A 15,873-nucleotide genomic window follows, 5' to 3' on the forward strand; every position below is an offset into this window, starting at 1 on the left:
GGGTAGCTCAGTCAGTGTAGTGACTGGCTGGTTTACCAAAAACTAATCGTTGACAGAACAACACAGATTCAGAGGGTCTTGGCTTCGTATTGAAAATTGCCAACGATACATTTTGAAATATGAACCTGTGTATCGGTTAGATGGTGATTATTTTATATAATTAGTATTCGTACTACATTAAATCGTATTGTATTATTTAATTAAGCAATGATAAGTGATTATTCAAATAAAATGTGTTTTAAAGCCTTTAATAAAGTCCCGATTATCCAATCTAAACGGTTCGAAGGAAGCTCGGATAATAAAAAATGTCGGATACTACAGAAGTCTAATGAAAAAGGCGAGGGTAAATATGAAATCAGTTTTGAGGTATTGTCAAATTACGAAGAAAAATACAATACGGCAGGGGAAAAAGTCTCACAATGTAGAATTGAAAAGAAAGTTTATTTTTCTTTAGTAAACTACGAGTTCCGATACGGCATGTCGGATAATCTGGACCCCACTGCAGGTTACATTCACCGCCAATGTTGACGGTTAATTTTCATGTAAATCTTAATGAAGTGAGTTTTACAAACATTTTATAACCTGTCTCATGGAATCAACTACCGAAATATGATAAGGATTATGCATTTATGATTTACATCACAGTCATGACCTCTTCTATTAAGATCGCTGTCGTCTTGAGGATACAAAATAAATTTTATCTCGCGGAGAATTTCAAAATTTGTATTTCGGAGCAAACTAGTTGATATCTTGGAAGGTGATTATTCAAAGTGTGTCGTGGTTTTTATCAGTCGCTCCAGTCGAGTGCCACTACAGCCTCTTCCATATATTATAATTCGTAATGGCGATTGTATATCAAAATTTTTCAGGTCTGGCAGTAGATTATAACAACCGCTGTCATATTAGCGCCTAATTCTCCTTTTACACGGCCAAGTAATGTAGAAATGACACTGGGCGACTGTGTGGTGGCTTGTTTGGAGAAGTCGGTCTAAAGCCTTTTCTTTTAACGCCGGCAGAATGGTCATGTGGTAAATGTTGGCCACTTGTGATGACAGATCTTGACAGTCTCAACCACTCTATACTACGGTCTAGGGCTGACCAAATGATGCTTTTTAACAAACATAAGCTTTGGACAGACCATCTTAAATACCGTTCTTCATTCAAGTTTTTAAAATAAATTGCATCTACTGAAATAATAAAGTTACTTATTTGTTAACTGGCAAGATGTATCAGCTCTTTTAGTAAGCACTACGCCGTGCAGACGTATGAGAATCGGTATAACTCCATATATTCTTATCCTCTGCACTCCTAGAAATGATCCGTGGTCCTCGTTGTGTAGAAAGCTGGGTGGGCCTCAAAACCAATATGGACGTTTGGGCTAAGAGAAAAATTCTGCCCCCGGTCGTCTAGCCCGTAGTCTAGGCTTGTAAATAGATGCTGGCTGATATCTCGTTCCTGCACCTTTAATAAATCTCATAACAGATGTAAAATATAGCCGAACGAGGCACTTAAAATTTAACACACGGCAGGAAAAAGTTTTGGAATATTATTAGCGTATTTACGATTACATTGAAGTTGCATGGTGATGCGTCTTTTAATTACAAAATAGATCGCTTGATGCATTAATTCAACATGGTTGCCTAGGGACGAAACCACTTCGGACGTATGTTTGTGCACTGAAATATGTGTACATGTATGCATGTTCAGTGTTGTATTGATTATCATCCAGCGGACGTTTCGGAAAGAGGTTAAAATAAAAAGAAACATCTGCCTCTGTGTTTCAATAAAACATTATGATGAGCTTTAAAGGGACAGTGGATGTTATTCCAATGCTTAAGCTAGACATTAGATTTAGATAAGTGAGAATACGTCTGGGTAAGATACGTCTAATCCAATGGATCAGATTTTGGGTTGTCTCCAGAGGCGGTCTAGACTTGGTGACAAATGTTTGCCCTTTTCTGGATATCGAACACCATTCATTGATATCGTAGCCATGACTGACCTATTCCGGCTGTTTCTGCGAACGTCTATACGTTAAAATTAAGAAGATGGCCTATACTGAAAAGAGTAAACTTTGGATCACCCTTGCTTAGGTTTGAAATGACACTCAAGAACCTGAAACTTATACCACTCGTCGCCATCAGTAATGCTATGTTTCGAAGAATGCAGAGTGTATAGCAGAGTCTTTCAGTTTCTGAAGTTATGAAACAGATTTCATTTTGGAGTGGACGTATTACATTTTAAATATTTTTACCACCACTGTATTACATGCAATTATCGAAGTAGCCAATGCCCTCTCAACTGAAATCGAGTATCAAGATTAGACATTAATGACTTATATACTACTAATATTTGTTAAGTAATGTTTGTGTTTCATGAGGTTACATAATTTGAATTGATACTTAATATCATAAAGTTTATTATATCAAGGTGGATTATGTGAGCGGGATATGTGGAGAAGATACTTATAAAATTTGAGTGGAAGGCCACAATCAAAAATATCAGTGTAAGGTATAGGCTTAGATTGGAGTATAATACTAAAATGGATCGAACTTAAATAAAATCTGAGATAGTGGTTGAATTCAACTGGTTGAATAAGAGCTGCCCCACTATACATCATGTAGGTGCTTGGCGGAGGAGAGAGAAGGCATAGCTCGTACTCTTTCTTAACCTCGGCTCTAGAGAGCCAGTCTGGACACAGACGCTAGAAGGGAAAAAAATCTTCTGCCCCAATCGGGGATCGAACCCCGGTTTAATACAGGGTCAAATGTCTTGCTTCTTTGAACACGATACTGTCCTCAGGTTGCGGATGGAGGATCCGGCCACCAGAAATGGAGTTTAGATGCGAATGCATTGACAGCTTGTCCCTCCCATCTCATTTTCATTTATTTTGGTTAATGACTCTGTCTCTCTATAATGCCATATCAGACCACCATTGAACACAAAAGAAGTGTTATAAACTGATATGACGACGTCCACAAGGCATTATGATACCATAAGCATATGACGATTCAGTTTGGAATGGAGACTGTTCATTAAGATTTTATTTCAATTTAGTCGCTATATCAGTAATGTAAAACTAGAGGACCGCGGGCCGCGTGCGGCCATCTTAGATAATTTTTAGACTCAGTTCTCGAATTATAACACATGACGTGCGGCTCCAAATGTCTGAATAAAAAAATTAAAGCAAATCATATAGGTACATGTGTACCGCTGTTTTTAAATTAAATAATGCGTCGAAGTGTTAAGCAAATTTAATATTTTTGTGTGTTTGTGAGGAAAATAGTAAAACGAAATGCAAATCCTACGCTCATGTTTGACATAAGTAAGAATTGCTGTTATGATTTTCCCCATCCATGTGATGGCCACCGACACAATCGTTTCTTTTTTACGCGGCCCTAGCCGACGTGAAGTTTGACATGGTTGCACTACAACAACGTGAATTTCCCTGTCCATTAATTAAATCAGAGAGTGGAAATACTTTACATAGTTCTGAATAAAGTGGAAGTCTAAATCGGAGCTTGGATTTATCGCCATTATTTGTAAATGGCACGAATTACGGATGATTCTTGCCTGCTGTGTGCGCTTCGTGAGTGGCGTCGCGACGCTGGCGCAGTAGATGTGGCGTCGGATCGATGTAGGCAGAGCAGCTAGCAGACAGTCGTATTGGGTCCGCCTCTTTCCTCACCCGCCCGAAACTTGTCAATGGCGGCGGTGAAGTTAGGGTGTCTTTACTGTCAAATCCTAAAGCCAAAGTGAGGTTCAACCTCTTATCTAGACTAGTGTCCTGCATTCGTCTTCAGCATGGACTTACCATGGCATTTGATATCGAGGTTTTCTTCGAGAATCGAGCGGATACAAAATTTACATACGAACAGACTTACATATCATTTGTAGGTTCTAACTACAGGACATCATGATGGATTATTATTATTTAGTGTTCTGTCTGACGACAGGTCCATATGAACAGGATCCTTCCATCCTTTTCTCGGACTGGGACCTGTTCATATACGTTCTTGGCAGATGATCCAGAAGTGGTTTGCCATTGCCTTCTTCTGTGTGTGAATGGAGTAATTGTTGGGATGCCACGGAGGAAAACTCCGTGTTGCCTAGACCACGGCCTTGCCCAACACAAGTTATAAATTCGGGCACCGCCGGGAATCGAACCCGAGACCCCAGGATTACAAGGCCAGCGTTCTAACCGCTAGACCACCTCATCTTATTATTATTTAGTGTTCTGTCTGACGACAGGTCCATATGAACAGGATCCTTCCATCCTTTTCTCGGACTGGGACCTGTTCATATACGTTCTTGGCAGATGATCCAGAAGTGGTTTGCCATTGCCTTCTTCTGTGTGTGAATGGAGTAATTGTTGGGATGCCACGGAGGAAAACTCCGTGTTGCCTAGACCACGGCCTTGCCCAACACAAGTTATAAATTCGGGCACCGCCGGGAATCGAACCCGAGACCCCAGGATTACAAGGCCAGCGTTCTAACCGCTAGACCACCTCATCTTATTATTATTTAGTGTTCTGTCTGACGACAGGTCCATATGAACAGGATTCTTCCATCCTTTTCTCGGACTGGGACCTGTTCATATACGTTCTTGGCAGATGATCCAGAAGTGGTTTGCCATTGCCTTCTTCTGTGTGTGAATGGAGTAATTGTTGGGATGCCACGGAGAAACCGGGGAAGCCCCCGGAGGAAAACTCCGTGTTGCCTATACCACGGCCTTGCCCAACACAAGTTATAAATTCGGGCACCGCCGGGAATCGAACCCGAGACCCGAGGATTACAAGGCCAGCTTTCTAACCGCTAGACCACCATGGCTTCATGATGGATATCACAGGAAATGAATTACTGATCCCTGACATTCTTAACCAGTCAAACGCAACATTTTGTGAACTGGAATGAAACAGTCAGAATGTGAGGCTAACCACTTGGTTAAGAAAAGTCCACAAGTAATGGATTTTTGCTGTGAAATGTTACCATTCGCCTTCATGTGATCTAATGAACACTAAGTCCTTGTTCTTTCAGTCAATCTAATCTTCAAAAGACATCTGTGGTAGCGTCTGTGGACTGGTGATGATTATAAGAACGGTTTACGCGTGGGGAGAATGCATAAACGTCACTCTTCTTTAACTGTTCTCGATTGGAAATTTAAAATCCATACTGAAGTACACAGTTTCCAGGTACTTTCTTTGTTCTATGGCATTATGAATGCTCTTAGCTGTTAAATACGGCTTTATCGAAGACTTAGCAACTAAATAATGGGCCATTACCGATGTTTATTGTAGTCCAGCAATTTAATTAAGTAATTTACGCTAAAAAAATGTAGCTAAGTTTGAAATGTTAATTATTGTCTTTCTGAAATACTGATTCGTTTGTGTACTTTAAACTTATTATTTAGAGGATAGCTTAGCTTAAAGATTCCTTTGTAATGGATTGTTTCTAAAATATCACGGCAGCTACATACTTCATAAATCAAATGCAGTTAGGACAGAGAGAAAGTGAATTCATTGGTCTTATGAGATTTGAGGTTTTTACGACGACTGGTATAAAGATGGCTGTCTTCTTGATTGTTTCGTCGTGTAGTCTCCTAGAAGTTTACCGATATTTCAAAGGTGTTTGTGTATGCCTCCGCCATCATCAGAGACATGAGTAAGCCGCTCTAGGATTACTCATCACCCTGACGATCGAGGATATCCGAGACTTCTTATTTAATATATTTACAGCGCGTAACTGGAAAGTGTCGTCTGTTGGCAGCATCGACGCTACTAATGATTCGGCTAGCGTCAACAATATTAGAGCTCTGAGCAGCTGTGCAGTGATTTGTTGGGGGGGGGGGGTGTGCCCGACAGCGAAAATCCCCTGGAAATCCGGCGATAATGATGGCCACAAGGCGAGCAGCCCTAACGGCGGGGACATAATCTGACCGACCGGGACCTAACAAACAAGAGGTCATTTTACAAGGCAAGCTAAATCTGACCTAACCTTACACTGTTGGCAGATTCAATGGCAAGCCGGGGAAACCCCCTCACAAACGTCATGCTTTAAAAGTTACGTTACGTTATTCGAGTTTCTGCTATGCTAAATTTGTAAAGCTACAAACAAATTTTTACTTGTTTCTGTATTTTCATGACAAAGGTCAGTTTTAAAACACAATAATTACAAGTTACAAGTTTATCTGTCGGTATAAATCTTAGCATCTCGTCCTAAGGGAAGAATATAATTAGAGAGTCAGATCTGAATGCTAAGAAGAAAATCTGGCGAGAGAGAGCATGACAGTATCACAGAGAAAATTATGTAATGAAATATTTAAAGATTTTTACTCTTTAAAATGAATTGTAAGGGTAATTCAATGAAGGAAATTGGCGAGACATGTAGCACGCACAGGGACTTTGAAACAAGTTTCGTATCCTCAAAAAAATCGTAGTTAAGAAATCAGTTTGGAAATAAAATTTTGAAGACGTATGTTTGACAAGAGGATAATATTAAAATGAATTTTAGAGATACAGTCTTTGAGAATATGTACGTGACATTCACACACAGAAGAAGGCAATGGCAAACCACTTCTGGATCATCTGCCAAGAACGTATATGAACAGGTCCCAGTCCGAGAAAAGGATGGAAGGATCCTGTTCATATGGACCTGTCGTCACACAGAACACTACATAATAATAATATGTATGCGTTATGTGTTGGAGCCACTTATTAACCAGTTGATGCTGCACCAGTATTAATCACAGGCTGTAGGTAATGTAAACAGTCCATTTGGTGGAACGTGGCCTTTGTCTTCTTATGCAGTGTAACGTCTCGATGGCTAATGGGCGCAGGTTTTAACTCGGTAATTAGATGTTTATGAAGGCAACAGATGAGTAGCAGCGGACTCGTTTAGAAGGCGGCGACATAAGCATTCTTCTGTTGGCAGACGTAAATATAAACATTGCAATCAAGAAGGCGGTGTGCCAGGGAGGACGCTTTATGTTAAAGAATAGCTAAACATATCAAATGACTTTGTGCCTGGATTTGTTACTGAAACCATTATACTATATTTAAACATAGTCTATTGTTTGAGGTATATTTTGTATGTTCGACGTTTCGGTAGTTGGCTTTATCCCCGCCCTCAAATTATTGATAGCCATTAGAAACAGTATTGCAAAGGTTTGTTTTATGTGTGTTTGATATTAGTGAATCCCCTTTTCCACTGTAGTAAGATTCTGAAATCTTACACGTATAAAATAAAGATTTTATTATGTTTTATAAATTTAATTTGAAAAATTCTGGTATGCATACTATATTCAATGAAAAATAAGAAGAAGACATTTTTAACCGTGAGTTCTGTATCTAAAGTGTGATTAGCTTAGCATCAATGGACTAAAGATCATCTGTGATAAATGAACATCAAAGTTAAATTAGTATATAACGCATTTGGAAAATATGTTTACCAGTCTGGAATAACCTGCACATTTCTTGATAATCGCTGTAATTCAGAAAGAGATTCTGAAGCTGTTGGAACCGAGAACCTAACGAAATACTTAAGTTTTCGTGACATATAGAAATATTAGGCTGCGTGTCTGTGGTTTTTAACGTACAAACACAGACACGTGCTACTACTTTAGCAAAGGGACTTCGCCTTTATTGCTATCATCACTCAATTGGCACTTTGCTTTTACAAGACCCGAGATACAGTGTACAAAAATAAACAAATCCTGTTTAATAAGATCAACTTAGTAGTCATTTTAGGTTCTTATAAGAAAAACAAGCTTGTGATGACGTACATCAGTAAACTTTTAAGGGTTTGGATACATCCGTGTCATCAACCTGTACTATTCATTTAGGGTGCTCACATGTGTAAGAATACATATTAGCTTCCCTATTTATTCTTATAAATGTGATATATGTTTAAAGTGCCGTAAGAATTGTTTCCGATCCAAATGTTTAAAAAAAAAGAAAGAGAATATGAACGGTCTACTTTAATACAAAACTAATTTCCGTGTTAATATGTTGTTTAAAACCTTTTAATTTTATTAAAATTTATGACCAAATGTTTGTATTTGCATGCGCGGTTTTAGTCGGCTGGCTAATGCAAAATGAACATGAAAAATACACGTGACAGACACTCTTATATTGATAAAGTATAGTTCCAGACAACCCTGAGCGGTGGTATGCATTTATGTTGATAAAAGTATTGACAAACAATCCGTTGTTCATATTGCCAGGTGGCCTAATCTTATGCTGATAAAAACGCTGCAGGCAGGAAGTTAGTTGAATGAGAAACTATCACTAATATTGCTTTTATTATTATTGATTTAGGTTATGCCAGTCATTATAGGTATTGGACGAAGACCCGGGTTTTGTTCCTAACTGAGTCAGGTATTTTTCTCTCAGACGGCCTCTCGATAACACCCAGCCTCTTATCCACTGCGTAACGGGGCTTCGTTTTTTTAGGAGTAAAACGGACGGAGCATCAAGCTTGTTACTTTCAATTAGTGCCTATATTAAGAGTGCGTAGAAATATTTAATAAAGAATTAAATATTATTATTAAAACTTTATTAAATTGTGTATAAAAGTTATGTCGGAAAATCTGAAAGATATATATATTAAGAGGCGTTGACGACAATATTAAAATCGATATTAGAAAATTAATGTGTAGGAAGGACTTGATTCAACTGGTGTAGGATACGGTCCAGCAGCGAACTTCCGTTAACCTAGCAACTACCAGCTTTAAAACAGAGATTCTGCACCGCGGAAGTAATTAGATTGTTATTCAACTAAAAATATGTCACGTGTCAGTAACGTCATCATATCGCTCTCCTGTTACATATGTTCAGTCTTATAACGTAAGTCATCAAACTATCAGCTTCTCAAAAGGACTGCACCATGATGTTCAATTGAGTAGGCCCCTAGACACAAAAAGTCTCCTATCCTGTGGGTGTGTGCATTGCGGTTGCTTCAGTTCATTGCCACTCATGCACATCAAATGCCTAGAAGGCATGATTTTGAAGCTGGGCCATCTCTTGATTATTTTTTTCCATTTGTCAGACACAGGAAAGTAATTCTTAATTCTTTCATTACTGAGTTTAATTTATAAAATAAATAATTTCCTTTCGTTGTTCCTATGGTAACTTACACGCTCAATACACATGCATGAAACACGGTAAGTAAATCTAAAAAGCTATGGCGAAACGTTTATATTATATTATATTATCAAATACCGAGGTTGATCGAAAGTAGAAGTGCGCTGTGTCTCTTAAAGAAATATCTGTTTTTAGTATGGAAATGCTTAATGCATTCGTTAATGGTTCGCTACGTTTAGGACTGGTTCAAAGTTTCTGGAAATACGAGTCTCTAAAATATAGTTTAATAACTAACTACCTAACTAGATGGCTTACCGAACCCGAAGGTTCATCACCGAATTAACCAAAGCCCTCCACCGGACCCTGTCCTGGGCCAACATATAGTTTAATAGGATTGGTAAATTGGTATAATATAATTTGTAGCTTAAGTGCGTCATGTTTGTGTTGAAATCAAATATATATTTATTATCTCAGTCTATACACAAACGTATTTAAAATGTTGTTGTTAAAATTTTATATACCACTATAACATCTGTAGTATAAAATATTACAATAAGTTATATTATGTTATATTATGGCGCTTTTATCGTAGTATGATGTTACATTTATTATGGCGCTTATTATTAATTTCACGACATGTTTCGATGTTTTATGACATCATCTTCAGGTTTATATCGTCGTTTTTATCATTTTAAAACTATTATATATTTCGATGCAATGCATTTATTGATTTATAGGTATATTTGTATATTTATATATATATTTGGTATAATATAGTTATGGCAGATTATTGTTTATTAGATTAAAAGTATGCACGAATTTTCGGAATCTGGTTCTGTACGCGTCTGAAAATAGGAGGGCAGGGTATCCACTCCGGTAAGTGTCGTGAATATTTTTATTTAGACAGTGGACATCGTCCAAAGAAAATTATCTTTCAAATATCTAGACCTTACACTTTGTATGTTTATTTGGTTCGTAGACCACTGTTTGCTTACCACTTCCTTGTAACATGCTGGTTGTGTCAGGTTGACATAGTTGTAATAATGTAGCTAGTTAACAGCTTAAGAGCTTTTTATATTACCCATATATAACAAGATATTTTTTGCCCACTAAAAGCCTCATTTAAAACGTATTGGTAGATGTTATCTCTACACTAGGGTCTCTTTGTTTAAGACAATTCAAACGATCAGCTGCTACTCAGTCGATTGACAGCTGTTGTCCAAGTGTCATCATTAGCCAGAACTTTACACTATATAAAGCAAACACACGAGAAAGGTGATTTGTAGGCGACTGGCTAAAACTGTCATTTGTCATTTAATTACTGAATGCACTTTGAAAATTTTAATCATGGAGTTATCTAATAAATGACAAATACTATTCAACATAAATTAAAAGTTATTAATGTATCTTACTCTCGCTGAGTGTTGAGACCCGAATGCGTGTAATTCAGATCTTAATCTACAAGAGGCACTTGTAGACGTTGACAAAGCCTTGAAAAGAGATAAATAAGGCCAAAACAAAACACTGTCATTGCATTAAATTATCTTCTTAGATATACAGCAGATTTAAATACACAAAACTATGATTTTGCAAGTGTTGTGTATGGGCGTGTAATTTCACCTTCTACTCTAAAGGCAGAACATAAATGAAGATTTCCGTCTTCTGGGTTGTTACGCTGTCGCCCTGATGATGGAGGCAGTACGACCTCTGAAACGTTGGTTAACATCGACCAGACTACACAGCGCAACAACCCAGAAGACAGAAATCTTCATACTCATCGCCCTGATGACGGAGGCAGTATGTCCTCTGAGACGTTGGTTAACATCGACCAGACTACACAGCGCAACAACCCAGAAGACAGAAATCTTCATACTCATCGCCCTGATGACGGAGGCAGTATGACCTCTGAAACGTTTGTAAACATCGACCAGACTACACAGCGCAACAACCCAGAAGACAGAAATCTTCATACTCATCGCCCTGATGATGGAGGCAATATGACCTCTGAAACGTTGGTAAACATCGACCAGACTACACAGCGCAACAACCCAGAAGACAGAAATCTTGAGACTCATCGCCCTGATGACGGAGGCAGTATGACCTCTGAAACGTTGGTAAACATCGACCAGACTACACAGCGCAACAACCCAGAAGACAGAAATCTTCATACTCATCGCCCTGATGGAGGCAGTATGACCTCTGAAACGTTGGTAAACATTGACCAGACTACACAGCGCAACAACCCAGAAGACAGAAATCTTTATACTCATCGCCCTGATGACGGAGGCAGTATGACCTCTAAAAAGTTGGTTAACATCGACCAGACTACACAGCGCAACAACCCAGAAGACAGAAATCTTTATACTCATCGCCCTGATGACGGAGGCAGTATGACCTCTGAAACGTTGGTAAACATCGACCAGACTACACAGCGCAACAACCCAGAAGACAGAAATCTTCATACTCACCGTCCTGATGATGGAGGCAGTATGACCTCTGAAACGTTGGTTAACATCGACCAGACTACACAGCGCAAGAACCCAGAAGACAGAAATCTTCATACTCATCGCCCTGATGATGGAGGCAGTATGACCTCTGAAACGTTGGTAAACATCGACCAGACTACACAGCGCAACAACCCAGAAGACGGAAATCTTCATACTCACCGCTGTGAGAACCTCAAGTCCTCCAAGAACATAAATGTCGATTACTTATGGTTGCCTAGCGATGAAACATCAGTCGACATAGCTTTGTAGGTTTGAAAGTGACCAAGAATGGAGAGTAATTGATTTTTGATTTGTAGGCAAAAATCCATATATTGATACTTCGAAAAGAATTCAATTACAAAGTTGTTTAATGCGAGACGGAATCATTTTGGTGAGCGTCAGTTTTTTTGTGGCTCAGCGATGCTACTTGGAGCGTTGTTTCGCAGATGGCGGTTTGTACAACTCACTGACAGGTGAGGCAAGTTGCCTGCCACCGTTGGTTCGCGCACCGTAAACTCGAAGGTATCTGAGGAACTAGTTTTTCCTGTTCGGAAGCTACCGGCTTCGATCTCGGCTTGGATACCGTTAATTCTTTGATTATAATTTAGATAAGCCACGGTCCCGTACAGTTAACTTACCTTCACCATTAGCACTCATACTTCGTACTAGAAGCGTCCCAGCTTCAGTTCTGGAACCTGGCAGATCTGACTGAATTCTTTGTAATTTTCCTTCCCACTTAACGTATCGCGAATAAACAAAGAATCGAATAGTTTTAACAGACGTGTATTTAGTTTAATACAATGAATTCTTTCCGTGTCAGGTCAAACAATATACTTTTGACTTTAGTTGCACTATGCAGCTTACATATTTAATTTAATACGTAATTTTATAATGAATTTGATATGTTGAGATGTAAGTTGATATAATTGCGTCATATTGTGAATTAAAATTTAATTATTCGTGTTTTTTTCCGTCTAATACAATTGTATATAAATAATAATATCTTATGTATAATTTTATTTATATACAATTGTGATTAGACGGGAAAAAAACACGAATAATTAAATGTTGAGATGTATATATGGACCTAATAAATGAGGAATTTTGTCGGGAGAACTTTTTTGTAAAACGTCTTCTTTGAAGATTAAAATGGAGGTTTGAGGATAACATTAAGATGTATCTTAGGGAGATAGGTTGTGAGGGTGGAACGTTAAAGGAACCCAATCAGGATTGTCCCCCAATGGTGGGCTTTGTTATTTGCGTTTGGGTTTAGGTATTGCAGTGTTTGAAGTAGGGCTAATTGTATTAGGAAAAGGAAAATTTTAGATTTTATAAGATTTCTTTATAAGGAAGTTCTGTTATTGTAGTAGCAGACTGAATCAAGTGAACTGCTAGTGAATGCAGAAATAGTCTCTGTCCGGAGGGTTAGTTTCAAGAGTCCTTTTTGTTCTCCCCTAACGAAGCATGGGCTAATTTGTCATGGTTCAGAAATGCACAAGGTGTGCATAATAGCTTCCAGACGGCACTATTAAGACTAATTATGGTGTTACAATGGAAGATCGATTGAATCGTAGATAGGTCTTTGTGAAATGTAAACGAACGTAAAATAAAATGGAATTATTTTAAAGTGCAGTCAAGAAGTAGTCGAGACCTGGAACCACAGGCTGATTAATGATTCGCGTGATGTTGGTTTTCTTAATGATATCAGGTTACTGAAAATAATATCAGCAGACCTAACCTAACTTATAAGTAGAGCCCCTATCTACAGCATGAGACTACCCTTATGTTTTATTACCTTATAAGATATTATCTAGTGAGAATATTTACATAAGCAGATGCTTATAATGTCGGTAATTAATTTATTAATTAATAAAACATCATTCATTTTTAATGTTTGTTGTTCCATTAGTATGCCTGTTTAAGATATTGCGAGAACAAGGATATTTGTAACTAAGATTTTATTTGTTTTAAAACTTATGATTGTTGTATATTTCATTGGTGTAATGTGTGTGCTCATAATTTTAAGCATGTAGAGTGTTTCTTAACCACAGATTATCATTATAGGTTGGGGCATTTCTCAGAAGAAATTATTAAATAATTATTATTCCCAATCGAGATTCAAACCCGATATGATCTGATTCTGCCTCGCGCTGGAAACCCACTCGCTGTTATTTTATATAATATCTATTATTAATGTAACAATATTTTCTCAAAATCGATTGGAATTTATCTTATATTTATTCAATTTCAGAGTATCCATAATTAATATTTATATATAATGTGTTATAAATAGTGCAGTTTATTAATAACAATGCATCGTAAATCTGAGGTCGAAACGTGAAGCTGACCAATGACCTCCAACTACTGTGGACCTTAAGAACACGTGAAGTTGTATCTGAATTACGTCGTGGTGTTTAACCGGGGATAATTTTACCTGTCTGTCTTATGTTGAGTAATATCTCTGTTTTGCACTTAATCTAACTTCAGTGCTTATTTTCATTCTTTAGCGTGGCGCCACTAGGAGCGACTCAGAAGATTGTCTCACGACACACAAAATAATATATTATTGTTAAATTTTTACTCATTATTATTCATATTTTGTCTGTTTAAATATATTTTTCTACATTAATTACAATTTATAAAAATATTAAATTACAAATTATAAATGCATGCAAAATATTAATATTAAAAGTAATATGACTCTGAAAGGGCAGTATATGGCAACTACTACATACATGGAACACTGTAAATAAATATTTTTAAAAGTGCAGTCCATTTGAAAAATGAACAGTAAGAGTAATGTGCTTACAGCATTTTGGTATCAAAGAAACAGCGTCACAAGTTGATGAGACGACAGAAAATGGCGGAAGAAAATCTCACCGCTATTATCACAGATCATGGACAACTTTACAAAATTCAAAATGTCAGAGTACACTTAGTCACACCACAATGGTCGTTAAATACTTTTCTAGCCCAATCGTAGCAAGATTACAATATTTGTTTATAAATGACTAGTTAAGTTCTGAGTGTGTGTTCATAGATTAGTGACGCCACAAAGAAAAATAATTTAATCTTATTCGGAAGTGCCCAAGCCACTAGACAACCTGCAAATAATATTTCACCTGGCCAAACACTGTGCTTAAAACTCATTCTGCAAAGTCACGAATATAACAATCAGCAGGTTGTCCTTTTAGTGGTCTATACATCTCTGTCCTATTATATTACTGTATTTTAATGTAGGTTGCTTTTCATAACGTCAACTTTTTTTACGTACCAGTATTTCTATTTTAAAATCTATGACATGTCGGATGCAAATTAGAATCGATAAAAAGTTTGGGGTGAATAACTCACTTTTACTTCAAGACAGAGTTTCTGCCATATCTCAGCAGGAGTAGTAAGGCGTTCATGTCACGCCCTGTTTGTAACAGACAATCAAATTTGTGAAAACAGTTAGGTCTGCACAGAAATATTAAAAGGCATATGGAACAAGGAACACGCTGTACGTGTAATTTGTTTTGTCGCATAATACGTACGTTAGAAACCGTTTTATTAGACTACGTTTCATTAATATTGATGATCTTGCTCTTTTTAATATTACGTGTGTTCTTTGCAAGAAGTGGATGCAGGGAATGGATACCTAACTGGTTATGTGTGTGTGTGTCTGTCCGTCTGTGTGAGTCAACTCGGTAAACGTGGTATCCAAAGCAACCACAGCAGTCAGGGTAACTACGATAACCGTAGTAACCAATTTAAATACAATAAGTTTAGCAAATAGATTTCGTATCGGCCTTATGCGTTCTTTGGAACGTGCATTAGACACATCACACTCTCTTTGTCCCGGGGAATAAATTTACAAATTTTGAAAATAACCACTGCCACCGGGTAAAAAAACCCATTTGCAGTCAAATAAATAATAATAATAATAATAATAAACTTCTAAATCGTCTATATTTTCAAAATTTGTGAACATTAATAGAGAATAAAAAAGAATGCGACAGAAAATAAAGTAGTGTGCAAAGTCCTAAGGCAGTGGACAAGAAATACAGCTCTTTTCCGAATTTGGGCTTCAAATATTTTCAATACAGATTCTTTACTTTATACAGCACAAATAGTTTGTTTTACTTTATTTGCAGTGTGCAAGATGTGCTAAATATGTAATCAGGAGGCAGCGTCTGTTCTGTTAATCCAGTGTGTTCTTGTTCTGCAGGTGGATGTTCCAACGTTAATCCAGTGTGTTCTTGTTCTGCAGGTGGATGTTCCAACGTTAATCCAGTGTGTCCTTGTTCTGCAGGTGAATGTTCCAACGT

The 15,873-nt window shown here is 37.5% G+C and overlaps 1 protein-coding gene across 2 annotated transcripts in view; it reads left to right on the top strand.

Annotated features, from left to right (window-relative positions):
• Window positions 1-15,873, top strand: part of LOC110831455 (T-box transcription factor TBX10) — a 304,038-nt gene that overhangs the window by 230,951 nt on the left and 57,214 nt on the right. The gene's annotated exons all lie outside the window — the stretch shown is intronic.

The sequence above is a fragment of the Zootermopsis nevadensis genome, unplaced genomic scaffold, assembly GCF_977971745.1.
Source record: "Zootermopsis nevadensis isolate Lab colony 2312 unplaced genomic scaffold, Znev_1.0 Znev_ptg000017l, whole genome shotgun sequence".
NCBI classification, from domain to species: domain Eukaryota; kingdom Metazoa; phylum Arthropoda; class Insecta; order Blattodea; family Termopsidae; genus Zootermopsis; species Zootermopsis nevadensis.